The 11,790-nt window shown below is 45.4% G+C and overlaps 1 protein-coding gene across 1 annotated transcript in view; it reads right to left on the bottom strand.

Moving 5' to 3' along the window:
- LOC134944122 (kalirin-like) overlaps nt 1-11,790 on the bottom strand; it is an 88,265-nt gene that overhangs the window by 33,980 nt on the left and 42,495 nt on the right. The gene's annotated exons all lie outside the window — the stretch shown is intronic.

Here is an 11,790-nt window from a genome sequence, read left to right as displayed (position 1 = left end):
TTTATAGCCAGAGCTGCTGTTCACAGGGTCCCTAATAACATGGAGCTGGGCAGAGAACAGCATTTGAAGAGTATATGCTATTTAAATATGTTAGATTGCAAGTTCTTCAGGACTGAAGTTGTCATTCCTTAAATTGTATCCGCTGTTTGTGCTATGTATACTTTACAGCACCATATAAATGAACTTGCTCATACATAAAAGTTTTGTGCTTTCAGCATAAGTCAAATTGTGTTAATGAGAAACAGTCTGTAATAGAATTAGTGAGATATAAACCCCAAAAACTTCCCAACTAGAGATTTCAGTATGGCTTGAGTCACAAAATATCAAGTGTATCCAGGGCCATAACTAGGGATGTACAACTGGTGCCACCTCCCGGGACACACGGCCAAAAGAATGGCATCATTGCTACACCGATAGCACTTGTATTCATCTTGTAGGGTTCTTTAGAATGCACCTGGCGCTCAGTGTACAGCTCTTAAGCCCCTCTCCTTTGATGTCATGATGTCACAGATGCTGGTAACGGCCCAGGGTGTAGAAGTGCACTGCCAAAGCCCTAAGTGCATTTGTGCAGTTTATGTTTAGTATAGACCCTGAAACCTCACAATTCAATTGGCTCCCAGTAATTTTGGGGGTGAACTGTGAGGATTAGTGCATCAGTAAGTTATGATCAAATATACTACATAGTCAAACATATATGAGGACCTGAATATTACAGTGCATCTATGTGTGCTTACTGAACATTTAATTTCAAAACAATTGGCATCTAAATTATACTGGTTCTCCTTTTGCTGTTTTATCAGACTCAATTCTTCTGGGAAGACTTCCCACTAGATTTTGGGATATGGTGAAAATAATCTATTTACTGTAGTTACAAAAGTGCTAGTGAGGTCAGCACTGATGTTGGGCAATAAGGCACAGCTCACCATCGACATTCCAATTCATTCCAAAGGTGTTCGATTGGTTTGACATCCACACCAAAATCAGTAAACCAGTGGTTCTCAACTCCAATCCTCAAGTACATAGTCTGCCCCCAACAAAGTGCAGTTCATGTAATCCACAGTACTTGATCATAGTAAGCCACTTACAGTACCAGATTCTCTCTCTGGTGCGATGATTGAGCACTTATATCCACAGACACACACTGCAGGCTTGGTAGGTAAATCTGCTGCCACTGGGCATGTGCAACAGTTCTTCCCTTTATACAGCATGTAGTGTAGTGGCCACTGACCAGCTGAAAGGGAAGAGGGGAAACCCCGTGCATTTGCCTATGATAGTGATACTGTTATGCTGAAACAGGAAAAGGGCTTTTCACAAAGTTGGAATTCTGTATAATATCATTAAATGATATAGCAAGATTTCTTTTCACTGTGGACAAAGGGCTCAGGCCAAACCATTAAATCTCTCTAATTATTCCTCCTTCATCGAACTGCCAGTTAGTGAAGCATGATTTGTCTGTCCAGAGAATGAGTTTCCACTGCTTCAGTAATCAGAGGTGGTGTTCTGTACACCACTTCATCTGTTCTTTGGCATTGCACATGATGATATAAGGCTTCTGTGCAAATACTGAGCCATTTGTTGCCCTACCTATGAATATCTGAAACAGTTTGTGCGGATATTGCTTCCAGAAACAGTAGGTTTGCAGCAGAGTTGTTGTTGCTCCTATATGTTGCCATTAACATGAACAGTACTTAAGGAGCAATTCAATTGTGTGTGAAGGGGGTGAATTGCCATTGCCACAGCATTTAAACGCTGGCAAAGGCAGCCTTCACCCAGCCTGATTCGCACCCCTATTGATCAAAAGTGCTTACTACCTATGGGGTATCAAACACTTTTAAACGAGATGCCTCCGCCATGAAGGGCAGTAGAAGGGCTGGCCACATACTTATGGCTATGTGGTATATGTATGGAACAATATTCATTCAGCTTATCACATTTTCAAAATGAGACAATAATTGCTGTGTAGTGTAATGTTTTTCATTTGGTCAAGGGTACATTATACTTGGATGCTCGTGGGAAGAGTTTTGCTTTGATGATTTTTGATTGGTGCCTAATGCCGTAATACTTTCAACTCATTTTCTGCACTCTGTAACACCTGGGTATTGAACCTTGCAGTGCATCCTGTAAAGCCCAATCACTACATACTTGGGGGTATATTTACTAAAGGTCGATTTTCAGTTTCAGTCCATTTTGAGGTAATTTGGTGGTGCATTTGACAATCAGTTATTTACTAAGGGCAAAATAGACTCAAAATCACTAGAAATTTGACTTCACACACAAATAGAACTTCAAATAAACCATCGGTACTTCACCATAGACATCAATAGGAAAAGCTAATCTACTAACAGTCTATTTGAAAATAGAACCTCAATACAACCAAAAATCGCCCCAAAACCACCATTTTCTATAGAACCATCAGAAACAGTTCTATTTGATTTTATATCATGTGGAATTGTCTGAAACCTTAATATTATAGAAAAAACATGGAAGAGAAGCATATGGACACTCTGGCTTAGAGCCAACCCTAGGGATAGGCATTATAAGCAAATGCCTAGGAGCATCTTAAGCCTAGGGCCAGCAGCCTCAGTGCCAGTAGACTGCATTACAGGTTGAGTCTCCCTTATCCAAAATGCTTGGGACCAGAGGTATTTTGGATATGGGATCTTTCCGTATTTTGGAATAATTGCATACCATAATGAGATATCATGGTGATGGGACCTAAGTCTAAGCACAGAATGCATTTATGTTACATATACACCTTATACACACAGCCTGGAGGTCATTTTAGCCAATATTTTTTATAACTTTGTGTATTTCACAAAGTGTGTCTACATTCACACAATTCATTTATGTTTCATATACAACTTATACACACAGCCTGAAGGTCATTTAATACAATATTTTTAATAACTTTGTGTATTAAACAAAGTTTGTGTACATTGAGCCATCAAAAAACAATGGTTTCACTATCTCACTCTCACTCAAAAAAGTCTGTATTTCGGAATATTCTGTATTTCGGAATATTTGGATATGGGATACTCAACCTGTATTTTATTTTTTATTTTTGAATCAATAAATGTAGTCGTGCGGTAAGTGTGTGGGGACTGTGGGCGGGCTCCAGCAGTGATGGATTACACTGCTGCCCATCCCTGGTCAGGACTCGGAGGACAAGCTACAGTATTCCCTGTAAGATCCTTTACTGGGTGCTTAATACAGGCTGCTATGCCCTCTGCTCCTATAAAACAGCTGTCTCTTCTCTCCCCATTATACTGTATGTGTCACCATATCCCCCTCTCCAAGCTGTGTGTGTGTGATCCTGTACAATCCAGGCCCCAGTGTGTCACCATATGCCCCTCCCCCTCCACAAGCTGTGTATGTGTATGTGATAGAGATGTGCGCCGGGCACTTTTTGTGTTTTATGTTTTGGTTCTGGTTCCATGCTCGTGTTTTGGATCAGGATTGGTTTTGCCAAAACCACCCTTTCGTGTTTTGGTTTTGGATCTGGATGATTTTGAAACCCCCCCCATAAAAACAGCTAAAATCACAGAATTTGGGGGTAATTTTGATTATACGGTATTATTAACCTCAATAACATTCATTTCAAGTCTATTCTGAACACCTCACAATATTGTTTTTAGGCCAAAAGGTTGCACTGAGGTGGCTGTATGACTAAGCTAAGCGACACAAGTGTGCGGCACAAACACCTGGCCCATCTAGGAGTGGCACTGCAGTGACAGACAGGATGGCAGATTTGAAAACTAGGCCCCAAACAGCACATCATGCGAAGAAGTGAAAGAGGTGCAATAAGGTAGCTGTATGACTAAGCTAAGCGACACAAGTGGGCGGCACAAACACCTGGCCCATCTAGGAGTGGCACTGCAGTGGCAGACAGGAAGGCACTTTAAAAAACTAGACCCCAAATAGCACATCATGTAAAGAAGAAAAAGAGGTACAATGACGTAGCTGTATGACTAAGCTAAGTGACACAAGTGTGCGGCACAAACAACATAGGACATGCTGGAATTTGCCCAGATGTAATACACACACAATATTGGTGGCACAGGAGAGCGTACCCCTACACCACACAGGGCAAACCCTCTAAAAATTATTTGGATAATAATATAAGTAATGTATATAACCCTTTTATTTGGAGTAAATAATATACAGCACAGGACACCACCACTGGACTTATGGCAGCACAAGACACCACCACTGGACTGATGCAGCACAAGACTGCACCACAGGACTGGACTTATATGGCAGTACCCCTGGACTTGTACGGCAGTGTCAGACAGGTTGGCGCTTTAAAAAACTAGTCCCCAAACAGCACATGATTCAAAGAAGAAAAATAGGTGCAAGATGGAATTGTCCTTGGGCCCTCCCACCCACCCTTATGTTGTATAAACAGGACATGCACACTTTAACAAACCAATCATTTCAGCGACAGGGTCTGCCACACGACTGTGGCTGAAATTATTGGTTTGTTTGGACCCCCACAAAAAAGAAGCAATCAATCTCTCCTTGCACAAACTGGCTCTACAGAGGCAAGATGTTGACCTCATCCTCCGATTCCTCACCCCTGTCAGTGTGTACATCCTCCTCCTCACAGAGTATTAATTTGTCCTCATTGGAATCCACCATCACAGGTCCCTGTGTACTTTCTGGAGGCAATTGCTGGTCAAGGTCCTCCTGAAGGAATTTATAATTCATTTTGATGAACATCATCTTCTCCACAAAATAGAAGTAACCTCCTACGCTGATCGCTTACAAGGTTACCAGCTGCACTAAACACTCTTTCGGAGTACACACTGGAGGGGTGCCAGGGGCAAATGCAGGATTTAATTAGGGGGGTTTCCGTGGGTGTGTATCTGTGAATGTATATATATGTATATATATATATATATATATATATATATATATATACCAGCAGACAAAGAAAAAGGCGTCACTCCAGGACTTTTAAAGTGCAATGTTGCAATGTATTAAAACAAATCACAGGTCCAACGTTTCGGGTCCCGTAGCCCCTTTGTCAAGGTGTGAATGAGTGTAAAGTGAAAAACCTCTTACCTTTAAAGTTGGTGGTCACCACGTGTGAGGAGATGCTTCGCCCGTGCTGTCTGACGCTCCGGGGGCCGGGGGTTTCCGGCGCTGAGTGAGTGACGTCCCGCTCGCAGCGCCTGCCTGCTCCGGCGCCCCGTTGCCATGACATCACGTCTGGACTACGGCTCAGTCGCCATGGCAACCTGGCCGCTTTCCATTGCGCTTGCGCGCCGGGGTCTGCAAGAAAGAGTGTGAACTAAAAGTAAATAGTGTACACAGATTAGATTATTACATAGTGTGCAAACTATACAGTGCCTTTACAGTTCGAACACAGCTAGGTCCTCCATAACCTACAGCTGATTACATTAACCAGGCTATTTACCGGTACTTAATTACATATTTTGGATTAATCAAGGACCCCTCCATTACCACCGTATATGACCCTGGGGGCGTCATACCTATACCCCCCGTGGGGAGGTTACTTAGCGTGAGGTGATGCTACATCTGGACTCATTTCCATATTAAACCCATCACCACTAATAGAGGTATAAAAGAAGCGTAGCATGGGATTTCATTGTCACAGTACCATCGTGAACAGATGATCCCTAGAGGGTTCAGAATAAAGAATGTGCCAACGTTGGGGAGATACAACCCAGAATTCTGTCGTAAATGGACAGGAATTCTCAATAAGTGCAGCCTGGACCTAGTACTATTAGTAGTAGAGGAAGTCGGTAGAGAACTTAAATCCACCAGAGAGAAAATCACGACCTTTGAGAGGGAGAACCTACGGACCCTCCAGGAAGATACCTCCCAGGACTGGATGAAAAAACTCCAGACCCAATGTGATCAGTATAAGAAAGAACTGATTCGGTTCAAGAGGAATAAACATCATATAGTGAAGAGTGACTATGAGGACAACCAAGTCTATAGATGGTTGATGGGAGGAGATACACAGAAATCAACCCAACGGGGGTATGCCTTTAAAAGGGAATGGAGAAAGAATAGAGAAGGGTTAACAAACCCAGCTACTCCTCTAACAGCGATAGCGAGTTCTTGGCTCCCGACTCAGATGAAGCTACCATCCCAGGTGATGTCCCTTTAGGGGGAACACCGGCAAAAGCACAAGGACCAAAAGGACGCCCACCCGTAGAGAGGGCCAGAGCAAGAGATTACAGAAGTCGAGCGGCCAAGAACAAAGCATGATTTTCAATCTCTCATCCAGGACGTTTACACAGGCCGAGTTAACAGTCCTGAATAAAGGCCCTTCCTATATCCCGACTAATAGACATGATGCCTTCACGTGGAAACATGACCTACATAAGTTCTCCCGGAAGTTAAGGCTCCAGGAGTATTTTCAAGATAATGTAGTCACACACTCTAACACTACGGTATTCAACAGTTTTTTGGTGTCACGTTCAACTTCTACGTTTGATCCTCCCTCATCTAACCATTCATTGAAAACGTTCACACGGCTATTGGATAATTCAGTATCCCGTTACATTAATACTCCTACACAGCAGAGGAATAACATGACAAGGGCGGAGAGAGACGCCTTGAGAGACCTCAGTAACTACAAAGACGTAATCTTCCGACAGGCGGATAAGGGAGGAGGTCTAGTAGTTCAAGATGTACGGGATTACCGTGATGAAGTTTATAGACAGCTGGGAGAGACATAGACTTATGCCAAATTGGATACCGACCCTACCCACCAGTACAAACATGAACTGGACCAGGTTCTGGAGGAGGCATGGCAAACAGGGGAAATTACCCCTAAGATGCATGAAGCACTAACACAAAAGTTTCCAGTGGTACCGGTCCTCTTTACCACCCCGAAAATACATAAGGACAGCTTTTATTTTTTTATTTTTTTTACTTGTGTAATTTTTTTATTGAAGTTTTTCACAGGGACAAAGAAAAAAAACATTAAATACAGAACAAAACCAGAACATCAAACAAAACAAAGAAAAAGTTACAGGAAGAATACAGTAAATAATACCATCTGTGTCACAGTGTCACATAGAAAAAGATAATAAGTGTCACGGCAACATCGCAAATTCACATACTAAGCCTCAATCAGTTAGAGAGTAGTGCCCCAGCTGTAGCCAGACGGGAGGTATTCCACCTATCCCACTTGCTAAAGTAATGGGGTAGGGTCCCTCTAGACCTATGTGTAAACCTCTCATGTCCTGACACCTCATTCACTAGAGCTCGCCAATTGTACACATTAGGGGAAGAAGTAGCAAACCAGTTACGCGCTATAATCACCTTAGCTAAGGTAGTCAGGCAAAGAACATATTTATATAGTGCCTGGCAGTAGGATTCCTCTAAGTCTAGCGCAAACATACACAGTGTAGGAAAGGGGGGGCAGCGTAGGTTCAGTAAGCAGAATGTCCGAACAGACTGCTTCCCAAAAGGCATATACAGTGGGGCACAGCCATAATAGGTGCCAAAAGGTAGCTTCAGGGGCACCACATCTGGGGCAGGTACTATCAGGCCGTAGACCTGCTTTACATAAAGAAACTGGAGTTCTGTACGTCCTATGCAGAACAAAGAAATAAACCTGCTGGTATTTGACACACTGAGTAGAATATTTAAGAGAGCTCAACACCTGTAGCCACTGGTCATCTGTAAGTGAGCCAATGTCTTGCTCCCATTTAAGTTTAAGTTGGTCAAATATATTCGGACAGATGTGGGCATTAAGACTACCATATAAAATGGAAACTTGGTGTCTTGCACCCAAATTCATAACCATATCTTTAATCGGGGAGTCAGAAATGGACGGAGGCGGGGCCCCAAACTGTGCCTGCACCGCATGGCGAAGCTGTAGATAGCGATAAAAGGATCTATTGGATATTTCAAGCTCCTCCTTCAGTTGTGTGAAAGATTTGAAAACACCGTTATCATACAGTTGCGAAACTGTGGTAAGGCCCGCCCCAATCCATATGTTGTCCTGTGAGAGCTGCAACAACTCCCTATACCCTGGGTTGAACCAAAGTGGCGTGTCAGAGTCTGTACCTTGCCATGCATAGTAGGAATGAGCTTGACGCCACACAAGTAGCGACTGACGGAGTAAAGGAGGAAGACCAGCAGTAGAAGAGGCAGAGAGAAGGAACTGGAGAGAGGAGAAATGAGACCCCACACACTCGGCAAAGAATCTCTCAAACGTGGGACTATCCCTACTGAGAATCCAATTAGACAAATGTGCAAGTTGAGTAATAGGCCCGGAGATTGGGAAAGCCCAAACCTCCATCCAATTTAGCCCTAACCAGAGCTCTCAGGGCAACCCTAGGCGTTTTGTCGCCCCAAACAAAGGAGGAAAGCACACTATCAATGTTAGTGAAAATTTTCTTGGGGATATAGGTAGGAGAGTGCTGCAATAGATAAAGATATTTTGGTTGCATCACCATCTTGATCAGGTTAATGCGACCCGTGACAGTAAGGGGAAGCTTCTTCCATACATGAACCTGTCGCTTCAGATCCACCGTGACCTGGTCAATGTTTTGATGTACAAAAGACTTAACATTAGGAGTGATCCAGACACCAAGATACTGAAAGCGAAGGGTCCAGGCCAAGGAGGACACAACTGGCAACGGGTCAGGAAGAATACCAGATATGGGAAAGACATTAGATTTATTCCAGTTGATAGTCAGGCCGGAGTAAAGGCCAAATGTATCAACAATACCCAGGAGGGAGGTCAGGGAAGCATCAGGGTCTCTGAGGAACAAGAGCATGTCATCGGCATATAATGCAATAACATCCTCATGTCTGTCAATAGTGATGCCCCTAACATCAGGGGACGCTCTGATGAAGCATGCCAATGGCTCCACAGCCAGGGCAAAAAGGGCAGGGGACAGTGGGCAGCCCTGTCTAGTACCACGGGACAAAGCAAATGGGGACGTCACATAGCCATTGACAGATATTCGAGCCACGGGGGAGGAATAGAGTAATTGTACCCAGCGTATGAATTTGGGGCCAAAAGCAAACCGTCTAAGGACTTCCCACAAATACTCCCATTCCACAGAGTCGAAGGCCTTGGCAGCATCCAAGGAAACCACCACAGCCCCCGACTCGGGCCGGTCCCCCATCTGCAGGTGACAAAACAGTCGCCTCAAATTTTGGAGAGTGGACTTGCCTGGCATAAATCCTGTCTGATCATCATGAATGATCGAGGTGATAACACTATTGAGTCTAAGTGCCAGAATTTTAGCCAAAATCTTGACATCAGTAGGTAGCAATGAGATTGGGCGGTAGGACTCTGGGGCCGTAGGGTCTTTACCCGGTTTGAGGATCACCACAATAATAGCTTCGGACATAGAGGGAGGTAGACGAGCACCCTCCAACAAGGCATTAAAGAGAGTCAAAAGATAGGGGACAAAGTATGCACGATATTGTCTATAGACTTCAACCGGTATACCGTCGCTACCCGGGGCCTTTTTATTAGGGAAGGAGGCAATAGCAGCCTCAACCTCCTCTGGAGTGATATTAGCATCTAAAATATCTACAGATTGTTGGGACAACTGCGGCAGGGCAATGCATGAAAGATATTGCTGTAGTTGAGTGGGGGTATAGGTGACTTTAGAGGCATACAACGAGGAATAAAAGGACTGGAAAACCTGAGCTATGTCAGGAGTGGCATATACCATTTCACCCTGGGTATCACAGATCTGCTGAATGGAACCCCCAGTTCTCTCCCCCCGAGCCAGAAAAGCCAAGTAACAACCCCCGTGTCCGATTGTGAATAGAGGGTGTGCTGGGAGAAAAGTAATTTGCGCCTTGATTTATCAAGCAAGTGGTCAGACCAGGCTTTCCTGGCCAAATCCCATCTTACTCGATCACCAAGGGTCCTAGTTGTAAGGTAAACAGACTCGGATTGGGAACAGGCAAGCTCCAGGCGCACCTCCTCCTCCCTACTAGATTTCTTGACACTAGCTATTTGTCGTATGAAGGAGCCCCGTAGTGAAGCTTTAAATGCGTCATGTTTAACCAGTTGATCAGAACAGGACGCATTATGAACCCCGAAATCACTCCACTCACTAGTCAAGGCCTCGTGGTCAGTCAACAAGGTCAACCAAAAGGGATTCAATTTCCACAGTTTAGCCCCACAGACAGGCACAGAATCTAGGGCCACCAGCAAGGGTGAGTGGTCCGAGATTCCCCTCTAAAGGTACTGGACATCCAGTATTCTAGCAGTGAGATCAGGGGAGACGAGGGCCAAATGTATTCTCGAGAACGAGTGAAAGCTGGCCGAGTGGCAGGAGTATTGGAGTTGTTTGGGGTGTCTCAACCTCCAAACATCTAGGAGTCCAAACTCGGAAACCAACCTCGCAAACGGTGTGGGGGACGGGGAAGCAGAGGATAGAGAAGGGGGAAGTTCAGCCCACCTATCTAAAACTTTATCTAAAACATTATTGAAGTCTCCGATGCAAAGGACCGGTGCTGAGGGAGAAGTAGCAATAAACGACATTGCCTGCCTGAGTACTTCATTATTGTAGGGGGGGGACATAAACAGCAAGTATGTGCAGAAGTGTACGGTTAACATAGGCCCTAAGAAATACATACCGGCCATATTGGTCAATTTGGCTATGAACTAAATGGAAATTAACCGACTTCCGCACCAAAACTGAAACCCCCCTGGAGTTAGCAGAGAAGATGGAATGATAGGAGAGACCCACCCAGGGCTTCCTGAGAGCCAAGGTTCTAGTACCAACCAAGTGCGTTTCGGAGAGGCATATGACATCTGCCTTATACTTTCTCACCTGAGATAAAACCAGAGCCCACTTTATGCGGTCGTTCAGGCCCCTCACATTCCAGCCGAGTATGCGGAGTCCATCAACCCCTGCAGCCATGGGTATAAGAGAGAAAGGACAGAAGGAGAAAAGAAGCAAGGGGCAAATATGGAGAGGCAGGAGAAGAGGAAAATCCAAGGCAAGCAAGGCACGCAACAGAGAGGAACCCATAGTGTAGAGGAGGAAGGAGCGAAGGGATCACTACGGCCCCCCGCCAGCAGACAGGCAGAGCATCCGGAGACCAGAAGGCATATATAGAAAAAATCATGGACACATTACAGTTTAAGAAAAAAAATAACCGGGGCGTGGCCACGGCAGCAGAGGACTAGGCAGCAGGATCGAGGAGCTCCCTGGATAATTAATCCTGCAACAATCCTGGGGCCCCGATCCTGCTCTCCTCTGGACTAATCTCCTGCCCGGCGGTGCTGGGGAGGCGGTGGAGTGTGTGTGCGAGCGCTCCCGGCTCGCGTCGGCGGCCGCCCGGACTCCGGGCCTAGGCCGCAGCTCAGTCCCCGGCCTCGATTTTGAAGCTCCGCCGGGCGCGTGCGCGCGCGCACACGATCGAGCGCCCGAGGCGGACGCGGCGTCCAGCGGCACAGGAAAGGAGCGGCACCCCACTCCTGCACCCTCAGGGCCATATACAGAAGCCATCCTGATACCCTGAAGGCTGGTGCAGAGAGGGAAGGAGGGGGAAATCCTTGTGCTGGGCGGCCATTTTACCTGCAGCTCCCTGAGGCACTGAACACAGCAAGGTGCAGTGTGGGTGAAGACTGCACTGGGCTGAGGGATTGATACTGTCCCAGCTGCCCTGCCTCCTACTGCTTATACTGCTGGAATACCACACACTGGACATATTTATTTATACCATTGGACCCCCCGGGTCCCCCTTCTCCCCTCTCCCTTCATTACAACGTCTGGCTTTCCCAGTGACTGGCGTGCTGCTGTTGCTGCATTTACCTTCCACTGT

The sequence above is a fragment of the Pseudophryne corroboree genome, chromosome 7 (assembly GCF_028390025.1).
Source record: "Pseudophryne corroboree isolate aPseCor3 chromosome 7, aPseCor3.hap2, whole genome shotgun sequence".
Taxonomy (NCBI): domain Eukaryota; kingdom Metazoa; phylum Chordata; class Amphibia; order Anura; family Myobatrachidae; genus Pseudophryne; species Pseudophryne corroboree.
This window is presented reverse-complemented; position numbering and strand designations above follow the sequence as displayed.